Raw genomic sequence first — 14493 nt, 5'->3', positions numbered from 1 at the left:
GAACCACATGATTATCTCAATAGATGCAGAAAAGGCTTTTGACAAAATTCAACAGCCCTTCATGCTAAAAACGCTCAATAAATTCGGTATTGATGGAACGTACCTCAAAATAATAAGAGCTACTTATGACAAACCCACAGCTAATATCATACTGAATGGGCAAAAACTGGAAGCATTCCCTTTGAAAACTGGCACAAGACAGGGATGCCCTCTCTCACCACTCCTATTCAACATAGTGTTGGAAGTTCTGGCTAGGGCAATCAGGCAAGAGAAAGAAATCAAGGGTATTCAGTTAGGAAAAGAAGAAGTCAAATTGTCCCTGTTTGCAGATGACATGATTGTATATTTAGAAAACCCCATCGTCTCAGCCCAAAACCTTCTTAAGCTGATAAGCAACTTCAGCAAAGTCTCAGGATACAAAATTAATGTGCAAAAATCACAAGCATTCTTATACACCAGTAACAGACAAGCAGAGAGCCAAATCAGGAATGAACTTCCATTCACAATTGTTTCAAAGAGAATAAAATACCTAGGAATCCAACTTACAAGGGATGTAAAGGACCTCTTCAAGGAGAACTACAAACCACTGCTCAGTGAAATCAAAGAGGACACAAACAAATGGAAGAACATACCATGCTCATGGATAGGAAGAATCAATATCATGAAAATGGCCATACTGCCCAAGGTTATTTACAGATTCAATGCCATCCCCATCAAGCTACCAATGAGTTTCTTCACCGAATTGGAAAAAACTGCTTTAAAGTTCATATGGAACCAAAAAAGAGCCCGTATTGCCAAGACAATCCTAAGTCAAAAGGACAAAGCCGGAGGCGTCACGCTACCTGACTTCAAACTATACTACAAGGCTACAGTAACCAAAACAGCATGGTACTGGTACCAAAACAGAGATATAGACCAATGGAACAGAACAGAGTCCTCAGAAATCTACAACCATCTGATCTTTGACAAACCTGACAAAAACAAGAAATGGGGAAAGGATTCCCTATTTAATAAATGGTGCTGGGAAAATTGGCTAGCCATAAGTAGAAAGCTGAAACTGGATCCTTTCCTTACTCCTTATACAAAGATTAATTCAAGATGGATTAGAGACTTAAATGTTAGACCTAATACCATAAAAACCCTAGAAGAAAATCTAGGTAGTACCATTCAGGACATAGGCATGGGCAAGGACTTCATGTCTAAAACAACAAAAGCAACGGCAGCAAAAGCCAAAATTGACAAATGGGATCTCATTAAACTAAAGAGCTTCTGCACAGCAAAAGAAACTACCATCAGAGTGAACAGGCAACCTACAGAATGGGAGAAAATTTTTGCAATCTACTCATCTGACAAAGGGCTAATTTCTAGAATCTACAAAGAACTCAAACAAATATACAAGAAAAAAACAAACAACCCCATCAAAAAGTGGGCAAAGGATATGAACAGACATTTCTCAAAAGAAGACATTCATACAGCCAACAGACACATGAAAAAATGCTCATCATCACTCGCCATCAGAGAAATGCAAATCAAAACCACAATGAGATACCATCTCACACCAGTTAGAATGGCAATCATTAAAAAATCAGGAAACAACAGGTGTTGGAGAGGATGTGGAGAAATAGGAACACTTTTACACTGTTGGTGGGATTGTAAACTAGTTCAACCATTATGGAAAACAGTAGGGCGATTCCTCAAGGATCTAGAACTAGATGTACCATATGACCCAGCCATCCCACTACTGGGTATATACCCAAAGGATTATAAATTATGCTACTACAAAGACACATGCACACGTATGTTTATTGCGGCACTATTCACAATAGCAAAGACTTGGAATCAACCCAAAAGTCCATCAGTGACAGACTGGATTAAGAAAATGTGGCACATATACAACATGGAATACTATGCAGCCATAAAAAAGGATGAGTTTGCGTCCTTTGTAGGGACATGGATGCAGCTGGAAACCATCATTCTTAGCAAACTATCACAAGAAGAGAAAACCAAACACCGCATGTTCTCACTCATGGGTGGGAACTGAACAATGGGTTCACTTGGACTCGGGAAGGGGAACATCACACACTGGGGCCTATCATGGGGAGGGGGGAGGGGGGGAGGGATTGCATTGGGGAGTTATACCTGATATAAATGATGAATTGATGGGTGCTGACGAGTTGATGGGTGCAGCACACCAACATGGCACGGATATACATATGTAGCAAGCCTGCACGTTATGCATATGTACCCTGGCACTTAAAGTATAATAAAAGGAAAAAAAAAAAAACATTCATGGAAAACAGTATGGAGGTTTCTCAAAGAACTAAAAATAGAACTGCCATTCAATCCAACAATACCACTACTGGTTATATATACCCAAAGGGAAGGAAATCATCACATCAAAAAGATACCTGCACAATTGCCACACTGCTGGGCATGTACCCTCATCCCCACACCACCCTGTTGATGTGCACTCACCCATGGCTGCCCCACCACCCCATTGGTGCTCACTCACCTGTGATGCCCCCTCTGCAGTGCACTCTTCCATTGTCCCCTACCACCCTGCTAGAGTGCTTTTCTGGCAGCCCATGTTTGAGTGTTGCTTCCAGCAAATTGGGAACACCTTGGCCCCTGAAGAGTAGCAGGTACTTGACCTTGAGGGGCCAGAAAACAAAGCTGCAGACCTGGTCCCAGCACCCCATAGTTGAAGCATGAAGCCCAGGAGTGCTGAGCTTAGCCCTGGCCCCCTGATAGCATCCAGAAATGAAGTCAATCAACTACATCCAACTTATACCACAGTCAAACTTTTCAGGACATCAAAAAATGTAAAAGCAAAAAGGCCCATTCAAAGGATAACAATTTCAAAGATTAAAGGAACATCAGCCCACACAGATGAAAAAGAACTGACACAAGAATTTTGCAACTCTAAAAGTCAGGATGTCTTCTTACCCTTAGACAACCATACTAGCTCCCCAGCAATAGTTCTTACCAGATTGAAGTGGCTAAAATGACAGACATAAAATTCAGAATCTGGATGACAAAGAAACTCAAAAAGATACAAGAGAAGATTGAAACCCAATCAAGAAAACAAGTAAAACAATCCAAGAGTTGAAAGATGACATGTCAGTTTTAACAAAGCATCAGACTAAACTTCTAGAAATGAAAAATTCACTACAGGAATTTCATAGTGAAATCAGAAGCATTAATAACAGAATAGACAAAGCTGAGGAAAGAGTCTCAGAGCTCAAAGACTGCTCCTTCAAACCAACACAGGCAGACAAAAAATTTTTTTTTAATTTAAACATGAACAAAACCTCTGAGAAATATGGGATTATGTAAAAAGACCAAACCTACAACTCATTGGCATTCCTGAAAGAGTTGGAGAGACAGGAAGCAGCTTGGAAAACATATTTGAGGATGTTGTCCACAAAAATTTCCCCAATCTTGCTAGAGAGGTCAACATGCAAATTCAGAAAATTCATGGAACCCCTGCAAGATACACTAGACGATGAACAACCATTCCCAAAGCACATATTCATCAGGTTCCCCAAGTTCAACATGAAAGAAAAAATCTTAAAGACAGCTACAAAGAAAGGGCAAGTCAGGTACAAAGGGAACACGGTCACACTAACAGCAGGCCTTTCAGCAGAGACCTTACAAGCCAAAATAGATTAGGGCCTTGTATTCAGCATCCTTAAGGAAAAAAAATTCTAGGCTGGGTGTTGTAGCTTATGCCTGTAATTCCAGCACATTAAGAGGCCAAGGCAGGAGGATCACTTGAGCCCAGAAATTTTCAACTAGCCTGGGCAACTAGGTGAGACCCACATCTCTACAAAAAATAGAAAATTAGCCAGGTGTGGTGGCATGGACCTGTAGTCCCAGCTACTCAGGATGCTGAGGTGGGAGGATCACTTGAGCCCAGCATGTTGAGGCTATAGTGAGCTGAGATCACACCACTGCACTTCAGCCTGAACAACAGAGCAAGATTATGTCTTAAAAAAAGAAAAGAAAAGAAATTCCAACCAAGAATTTCCTATCCAGCCAAACAAAGCTTCATAAGTGAAGGAGAAATAAAGTCCTTTTCAGACAGACAAATGCCAAGAGAATCCTTTACCACCAGACTTGTCTTACGAAAAATCCTGAGGAGGGTGCTATACGTGGAAATGAAAGACTGAAGCCTACCACCACAAAAACACACTTAGGTACATTGCCCACTCACACTATAAAGCAACTATTCAATCATGTCTACAGAACAACCAGCTAGCAACACAGTGACAGGATTAAAATCCTTACATATTGATATTGACCTTGAATGTAAAGGTCAATTAATAGTGCCAACATATTCACAGTATCGATATGTGTGAAGGTAAAAGTGCAAACATTTTACTTAAAAGGCACAGAGTGGCAAGTTGGACAAAGAAACAAGACCCAAGTGTTTGCTGTCAAGAGACCCATCTCATCTGCATTGGCGCCCAGAGGCTCAGAGTGAAAGGGTGGAAAATGATCTATCAAGAAAATAGAAAACAAAAAAGAGCAAGTGTTGCCATACTTATTTCAGACAAAACAGACTTTAAACCAACAATGATCAGAAAGGACAAAGAAGAGCATTATGAAATGATAAAGGACTTAATTCAACAAGAAGACTTAGCTGTCCTAAATATATATGCACCCAACACTGGGACACCCAGATTCATAAAACAAGTTCTTAAAGACTATGAAGAGACTTAGATAACCACACAATAACAGCAGGAGACTTCAACACCCCACTGACAGTGTTAGACAGATTGTCAAGGCAGAAAACTAACAAAGATATTTGGGACCTAAACTTGACACTTGACCAAATAGACCTAACAGGCAGCTATAGAACATTCCACCCAACAACAGAATATACATTCTTCTCATCTACACATGGCACATACTCTAAGATATAGAACACTCCAACTAACAACAACAGAATATACATTCTTCTCATCTGCACATGGTGCATACTCTAAGATTGACAACATGCTCGGCTATAAAGCAATTCTCAAAACAAATTCAAAACAACCAAAATCATACTAACCATGTTCTCAGACCTCAGTGCAATAAAAATAGAAGTCAATACTAAGAAGATCACTCAAAGCCATACAATCACAGGGAAATTAAACAACCTGCTCCTGAATGACTTTTGGATAAACAAAATGAAACTAAGGCAGAAATCAATACATTTTTTAAACTACTGAGAACAAAGATACAACATATTGGAATCTCTGGGACACAGCCAAGAAGTATTAAGAGGAAAGTTTATAGCACTAAATGCCTACATCAAGAAGTTAGAAAGCTATCAAATGAACAACCTAATATCACACCTAAAGAAACTAGAAAAAGAAAAGAAACGCAACCCTAAAGCTTGCAGAAGAAAAGAAATAACCAAAATCAGAGCTGGAGTGGACAGAATTGAGATACGAAAATTCACACAAAAACTCAATGAAACCAAAAGTTGGATTTTTGAAAGAATAAACAAGATTGATAGACCACCAGCTAGATTAATAAAAAGAGAGACAGAGAGAAGGCCCAAATAAACACAATGAGAAATAACAAAGGTGACATTACCACTGACCCCACAGAAATACAAAAAGCCCTCAGGGACTATTATGAACACCTCTATGCACACACACTAGAAAACTTAGAAGAAATGGATAAATTCCTAGAAACATACAACCTGCCAAGACTGAACCAGGAAAAAGTTGAAATCCTGAATAGACCAATAAAAAATTCTGAAATTGAATTAGTAATAAAAAACCTACAAACCAGAAAAAGTCCTAGACCACATGAATTCATAGGCAAATTCTACCAGATGTACAAAGAAGAGCTGGTACCAATCCTACTAAAAATATTTCAAAAAATTGAGGAGGGACCCCTCCCTAACTCATTCTGAGGCCAATATCATTCTGATATCAAAACCTGGCAGAGGCACAATGAAAAAGAAAACTTCAGATCAAAATCCCTGATGAACATAGATACAAAAATCTTCAACAAAATACTAGTAGACTAATACAAAATACTAATAAACTGAAAGCTAATTCATCACAATAAAGCAGGCTTTATTCCTGTGATGGAAGATTGGTTCAACATACAAAACCAAAATTCATCATCTTTCATGTAAAAACCCTCAATAGACTAGGCATTGAAGGAACATACCTCAAAATAATAAGAGTCATCTATGACAAACCCGCAGCCAACATCATACTAAACATGCAAAAGTTGGAAGCGTTCCCCTCGAGAACCAGAACAAGACAAGGATGCCCACTCTCACCACTCCTATACAACATAGCCAGAGCAATCAGGCAAGAGAAAGAAATAAAAGATACGTAAATAGAAAGAGAGTAAGTCAAACTATCTCTTCACAGACAATATGATTCTATGTCTAGAAAACTCCATAGTCTCTCTATAAAGGCTCCTAGAACTAATAAACAACTTCAGCAAAGTTTCGGCATACAAATCAATGTACAAAACTCAACAGCATTTCTACACACCAATAACGTCCAAGCTGGCAACCAAATCAAGAATGCAATCCCATTCATGATATCCACAAAGAGAATAAAATAACTAAGAACACAGCTAACCAGAGAGGTAAACAAACTATACAAAAACAATTACAAAACACTGCTGACAAAAATCACAGGTGACACAAACATATGGAAAAATATTCCATGCTCATGGGTAGGAAGAATCAATATTGTTAAAATGGCCATACTATCCAAAGCAATTTACAGATTCTGTGCTATTTCTATCAAACTAGCAATGTCATTTTTTCACAGAATTAGAAAAAACTATTGCAAAATTTATATAAAACCAAAAAAGAGCCCAAATAACCAAAGCAATCCTAAACCAAAATAGCAAAGCTGGAGGCATCATACTACCCGACTTCAAACTGTACTACAAGGCTATCGTAACAAAAACAGCATGTACTGTTGCAAAAATAGAAACAGACCAATGGAACAGATTAGAGAACCCAGAAATAAAGCCATACCCCTACAGCCATCTGATCTTTGACAAAGTCAATAATAACAAGCAATGAAGAAAGCACTCTCCATTCAATCAGTGTTGGGATAACTGGCTAGCCATACGCAGAAAATTGAAACTATGCCCCTTCATTTCACTATATACAAATGTCAACTCAGAAAAGATTAAACCCTTAAATCAAATACATAAAACTATAAAAAAATTCAGAAGAAAACCTAGGAAATACCACTCTGGACATCAGCGTTAGCAAAGATTTTATGACAAAGTCCTCAAATGCAATTGTAAAAAAAAAAAGAAAAAGAAACAAAAACAAACAGAAACTGACAAGGACAAGTGGGAGCTAATTAAACTAAAGAGTTTCTGCACAGAAAAAGAAAGTATCAACAATAAACAGACAACCTACAGAATGGGAGAAAATATTCATAAAGTATGCGTCTGACAACAGACTAATATGCAGAATCTACAAGGAACTGAAATCAACAAGCAAAATACAAACAACCCCACTAAAAAGTGGTCAAAGGATATCAACTGATACCTTTCAAGAGAAGACATAATCTCAGCCCACAAGCACATGAAACAATGCTCAGCATCACTAAGCATTACAGAAATGCAAATCAAAACCACAATGGATACTAGCTCACATCAGCCAGAATGGCTATTATTAAAAAGTAAAAAAATAACAGATATTAGTGAGGTCGTCTAGAATAGGGAATGCTGATACACTGCTGATGGAATGTAAATTAGTTCAGCCACTGTGAAAAGTTGTGGAAAGTTTAAAGATTTATCAAAGAACTTAAAACAGAACTACCATTTTACCTAGCAATCCCATTAGTGCATATATACCCAAAGGAATATAACTCATTCAACCAAAAAGACATGTATGTTCATCACAGTAATATTCACAATAACAAAGATATGGAATCAACTAGATGCTCATCAATGATGGAATGGATAAATAAAATGTGATATATATATATATATGAATACTATGCGGCCATTAAAAAACCAAAATGATGTCCTTTGCAGAAACATGAATGCAGCTGGAGGCCATTATATTAAGTGAATAAATGCAGGAACAGAAAATCAAATAACGTATGTTCTAACTTATAAATGGGAGCTAACCACTGAGTACACATGGACACAAAAATAGGAACAACATGCATTGTGGCCTACTTGAGGGGAGAGGTTAAGAGAAGAGTGAGTGCCACAAAACCACCTATTGAGTACTATGCTCACTATTGAGAAGACAAAATGATCTGTTCAACAAACTTCAGAGACATGCAATTTACCCATATAACAAAGCTATACCTGTACCCCTGAACCTAAAATAAAAGTTGAAAAAAAAGACACCTGCACATGTATGTTTATCACAGCACTAGTCGCAATAGCAAAGATATGGAATCAACTTAAGTGTCAACAGAGAAATGGATAACAACAGAGAATTGGATAAAAGAAATATGGTATCTACATACCATGAAATGCTTCTCATCCATGGAAAAGAATAAAATCATATCTTTTGCAAAAACATAGATGGAACGGGATGACATTATCCTAAGTAAAATAACTCAGAAACAGAAAGTCAAATACTAGTATGTTCTCACTTATAAGTAGGAGCTAAACAATGGGTACACAGGACACACAGACTGTAAGAATTGACATTGGAGACGACAAGAAGTAGGAGAGTGGGAGGGGCATGAGGGACGGAAAATTACCTGTTGGGTACAGTGTTCACTATTTGGGTGATAGGTACATTAAAAGCCCAGACTTCACTGCTACACAATATAGGCATGTAAGAAACCTGCACTTGCACCCCTTAAATATATTTTTTAATTAAAAAAATTTTTAAGTCACAGACTTATGATTCCATTTATATATTCTTTACATGACAAAATTATAGATACAGAAGACAGATTAGCCAGTGCCAGGGTTTAAGGAGAGTGGGAGGCCAGGTGACAGGTGTAACTATAAAAGAGCAGCACAAAGGAGATCTTCATGGTGATAAGACTAGTTGTGGCTATTGATTGCAATGGTGTTTCCATGAATCTACACACGTGATACAATGACAGAGAATATACACATATTGTACCAATTGCCTAGTTTAGATATTGTACTATGATTATGTAAGATGTAATCATTGGGGAAAACTGGGTGAAGAATACATGAGTCACCTCTGTATTATCTTTGCAACTTCATGTTAATCTATAATCATTTTTAAATTAAAAGTTTTAAAAAAGCAGCCATACATTCATGCTAAATTTAACATTTAGTTTGTGTATTGAAAAAAAATTTCTAAGACAAACTAGGTTTTAAAAAAAAGTAAGGTCAAGAACAATGCATATAATGTACTCCTATTTACTTTTTTTTTAGAAAAGCAATATATGCCAGTACATATGCACATATATATGCTTATATAATTTCTTTATACAGCAATTTCCAAAGTAAAGGATAAGATACTAATAGCAAAGGCTGACCCTCAGGAACAGACTGGGGGAACCCAGACTAAAGAATATTTTTAACATGAAAGAGGACTATATTAATAATTGCACAGAAACAACAAGCATAACGGGCTCAAAACTCAGAAAATCAGAGTTTATGGTCACTGAGAGTAGGCATTACTCAATAAATGCCAGTTATTGTTGTTACTTTCTTTTCTTCCTTACATTTTTACATATTTTGTGCAAAAACAAAGTTTATGGTAACGGTAGACTAAGTTATTTGCTATTAACCTTCCTATTAAAAAAATTGATAGGATAGTTTTATAATGTTGGTAACCCATCAAATACATGATAGGATAGCCTCCTAAACACCTGTCAATCGCTCAGTGGCCAACAACCTAAATGCCTACCAGACCAGGAAGGTAAAGTAAACATGTGAGGGCCAGATGTATTATTTAGAAAAATATTGAGATGGTGGATAACCAGAAAGAACATCCAGGCAAAGCATTTAAATACAAATGTATACAAGACACAGCTTGGGCGAAACAAAACACATCTACGTTCTGCCAGTCCCCCACAGCAACCCATGCATGTCTGCTTGCTAAGGAATCCTGTTCCACTGTAGGCAGATCTAATTGCTAGAAAGTTCCTTGAGCTAAGCTGAACTTTAGGTCGGTAATTTCCCTCTATAAATCCTAGATGTGAGCATTTTCTTCATAACAATATGTAGTTGACTTGGTTTTGGTTTTAGCGAACACTTGCTGATGTCTATAATAAGAACTAGTCCCTTTAGCATGCGTTCAAAGCTACCACAGGTAGGTAGACAATGTAACTAAAGTTTGCCCTCAGAAAGACTAGGCTTAAATCCCAACTCTGTCATCTAAAAGCTCTAGGACACTGGAAAAGTAATTTAAGTCTTAGATATATTTATATTCAAGATGAGGATAATAAAACTGTTCAGCTTGCAGAGTTGCTGTGGAGATTAAATGTGAAAATGTGTACAATGTGTAGTACATGTCAAAGAAATGACATTTTCTGTCGGAAATGTAAGTAATTTGGGGCCAATTGTTCAACTTTGAATTTTTGAGAAAGTAGAAAATCAGCAAATTTTCAAAGTCATTTCATAGCCAAAGGTTGAAAGACAAGCTACAGACTTGATTATCCTAAAGAAACTTCTTTTCCTTCCCAAGCTACCAGGTGTGTTTTCCTGCTTTGCCACTAGATGGCAATTGCCTCCCAGAGTATTTGAGCTCAAAGACCATAAAATCCCAGAGGCCCCACCAAGGCTAACTTTTAAATTACAAAGCAGTCCAGAACCACACCCTGGTCTCTCAAAGATAATTTGTTCACTTAGTAACTAAGAAATACAGGGACCACCTCCTGAAGTTCAAGGGGGTATGAGAAGGGGTGATTGTCTAGAAGAGCAACTTGAGACTTTTTCCACAAAGTAACTCATTCATCTGACCTAGTTAGCTCCTGCTGCAAGAGTCTTTGCTCTCACTGCCCTATATTCCCGGACCCTCTCCCTCCAGACATTTGCGCAGCCCACTCCTTTATGTGTTTCCTTACTAGCTCCCTGCCTCCGTAATGTAAGTCTCAGGAGAGTTTTAGTTTCCTACAGCACACTCAACCTTAAGAATTATGCTTTCCATGTAGTAAGTGCTCAGTAAACATTGGCTGAATGAAAGTTAAATGAATACCCAGGACTCTCAAAAGCTGCTTGTCCAGTAGCTGGAAAGACACCCTCCCTCTTCTCAAGAAAGCAAACCAAGATGCAAGTGAACCAGAGATGGTGTATGTCCTGCTTATGCAGGGCTGAAGCTTCAGGTGGCTTCCCACTCCCCACCTCTGGAAATCACATCTCATCTCCTACATTCTTGGGGCCATCAGTGACAATAAACTAGCCTGAGATGATGGGTAAAAGTCAAGAGTGACCCCTTTCTTTTCTTAACAATAATGTGCCTTTTAATAGAGTCCTTCTGGAGAGAAAGCTGTTCCCCAAAACCCATCATCTCTTCATCTCTTTCCTGTAGTCTTTTATCTACACCTTTAGGTCTCTTTGGTGCTTCAGAGGGAAGTAAATGCAGTCTCTCCTCCCATAAACTGTCCCTGAGAGGGGCACCCCAGTCCCTGGACTTCAGATCAGTACTCCCCGTGGACCCCATATGTAATCGTCATCTCCTGATAATCTCACCGCAAGCCTGCCTCTGTGTTCCTCTTCCCCATTCTCACTGCCACCACTCAGAGTCAGGCCCTCCTTTTCCTGAGATGATGGATGGGAAATAGGCTATTTAATGAAATGCATGTTTCTGGCCATGACATTCTGCTCAAAACCTTCCAAGGACCTTGTAAAACCAGCTTATGTCATCTCCTTACGAAGCCTTCCCTGCCCCCTTCCTCTCAGAAGAATTGACTCTCTCCCCCTTGTGTCTCTGCTGTGCTTCATGTAGACTCGACTATTACCATCTGTTCCTCTCTACTACAGCGACTTGCTAGCCAGCTGCTTCACCTCTAGACTAGCAGGCCTTGATCATGTTACTTTTTATGTCCAGTACATTAAAAAAAACTGACTTTCATCAGCATATCAACACCTATAGTTGGTTCTTATTACCCATCAAAAACAATCCGAGCCTCTTGCTCTATCATTAACAGTCACCAGCATGTCCCTTCATTAGTCCCCCATATATACCATCCACTCCCAGCCAGGCTGAGTGTCCCTGGGTGCCCCTGTTAGCATGTGTCTGGGACCACCTAAAAGGTCCTGGCAAAAGGTCCCTAAATGGTAACGTTTAGTACATGATGGCAGATTATACTTAAAATGGTAGATGTTAGAATATAGTTAACTGGAGGTTCTAGAGCCAGACCACCTGGTTCAATCTCCCTTCTACCACTTAATAACTTGTGACTTGGGAAATTATATCACCTTAACCTCTCCATGCCTTAGTTTCTTCCCTGGCAAAAAAGGTGCCAATAATAGGACCTATCTCATAAAGGTTTTTTGAAGGATTAGAATGATATAGATAAAGCTCTAGAACAACCTTGTCACATACTAAGCATTTAGTTAATTCTGATTACTATTGAGTGTCTGCTATATGTCGGCCACAATGCTAGAAACTTGACATATATTACTAAAACAGGAAAAGTTCCCATGTCCCCCTCACAGGGCGTGCAATGGAGGAGTGGCTCGCTTCTTCAGCGCCCGGCTGCTCAAACCTCTAGAGGGAGCATGCAGATGGGCAGGCTGTGGGACTCCAACCCCAAGGCAGTGTCTTGGGGCAAATGTTTACAGCTGAAGCCCCAGTGGGCGTGTGTTACAGGGTGCTCTTTTAGTTTAGCCCTTTGTAGGCGGCTTGTGGTAGCTCAATTAGACCTCTGCCTTATTGCAAGGACAGAGGACTTTCTGTATCCCAGGGTTCTTGCCTTGGTGTACCAGAAGAATCAGATCACGCATGGGCTTGGAGAATGAGTGCAAGGTTTCACTGAGTGGAAGTGGCTCTCGGCAGATGGGGGAGCCAGAAGAGAGATGGTTTCCCCGTGGAGTTGGGCTGCTCGGCGGCCTGGGCTCTCCTCCAACTGCCACCTTGTTCCACCTGTCGATGGCCTGCTGGCCTGCCAGCATCTGTCGTGTGCTCTTCGCCCAGCATGCTCCCCTCAATGTCCTCTCAACGTCCAGTCACGCGTGTCTTCTTCCACCAATGTGTTTCTCTCAACCTCTAGCCGTTTGTGTGTCTGCCTGCTAGGGCCTCGGGGTTTTTATAAGCACAGGATGTGGGCGTGGCAGGCCCGGGTGGTCCTGGGAAATGCAACATTTGAGCAGGAAGGCAGAAGTGTCTGTCCTCTCCTAGGTCAGGGGGCACAGGCTGAGGGTGGAGCCCTCGCTAGGGACCATGCCCTTCCCTTCCCAGCACTTCCCTTGTCCCCTTTCATATCATTAGTTCTCATCCTTACAACAACACTGGAAGCAAACAGTACTTGCTTCCTTCAACCGGTGAAAGGGCTGAAGCCCACAGAGATTAAGCACCTGTCTCAAATTCACATGGTCAGGACATTTTGAAGCAAGGATTTAAATCTACTTATGTGATTTTTGCCATACCTGTACTACTATTTACTAAATAGCCTTTAATTTGGCTTCTTCTCCTTTAAATAAATATATTAATAACTCTAAACTGTGTTTCATTTTCACAAATAAGTTTGATGTGTTCACAAATTCTCCTTATTCACATAAGTTTACAATTGTTAAATGTTTGTCCATATTTCCCCTAAAAATATCAGATATTCCACAGTAATTACTAAAAATATTATATATTCCACAGTCCACGGTACTGAGCCACATTGCTTAGCCTGTTTTTACTTATATGCGTTTCACAAGAATAAAGTAATCACTTAACTTATAAATTAAAAGGACTTTAAAAGCAATCTAAGCCAGGAGTCAGTAGGCTTCAATTTTTATGACAATTTTGAGGAATTGACAATGGCTGCCCAGAATAAATACTGTGTTGGACACAACAAGAGATAACACCATGCTCTCTGTGCACTGTAGGCCCAGGAGGCTGGAGTGAGGGGATTGGCCACATATTTGCCATTCTTTGTCTAGTCCAATCCACTCAACTTTTCAGAGATGATGCCCCATTAACTCTTCTTCCTCCCACCGCCATTCCTTTACTGGATAACCATGAGAGTCATATTTTACCAAGAGACACTAGTAAGTAAGCAAGGAAGGAGACTGCCAACTCTCTTGATTCTGCAGTGATGGCACCTTAGGAGACACACAGGGAACCTAGGGCCATCAAAAAGGCAATTAAAAGGGCTGACAGATGATATGCTGGATAGGACATCCAGGCAAGGAGAGTAGAAAAACATCAAGGAGCTGCAACAGCCAGACACAATAGGATCCTGGCAAGTAAACATTGTTTAATGTGATGACTGTGTATTAAACCTGAAGTTAGCATTTAGCCCCTGTCAGTAAGCCAGCTGGATGCCTCTAAGTGCTTACTGGGGCTCTTGTATATATATTTTTTCTTGCTCCAACACATACTTAAGGCAGACACTGGGTTGT

This window comes from Piliocolobus tephrosceles, chromosome 13 (genome assembly GCF_002776525.5).
Source record: "Piliocolobus tephrosceles isolate RC106 chromosome 13, ASM277652v3, whole genome shotgun sequence".
Classification (NCBI taxonomy): domain Eukaryota; kingdom Metazoa; phylum Chordata; class Mammalia; order Primates; family Cercopithecidae; genus Piliocolobus; species Piliocolobus tephrosceles.
Note: the sequence above shows the minus strand (reverse complement) of the source record.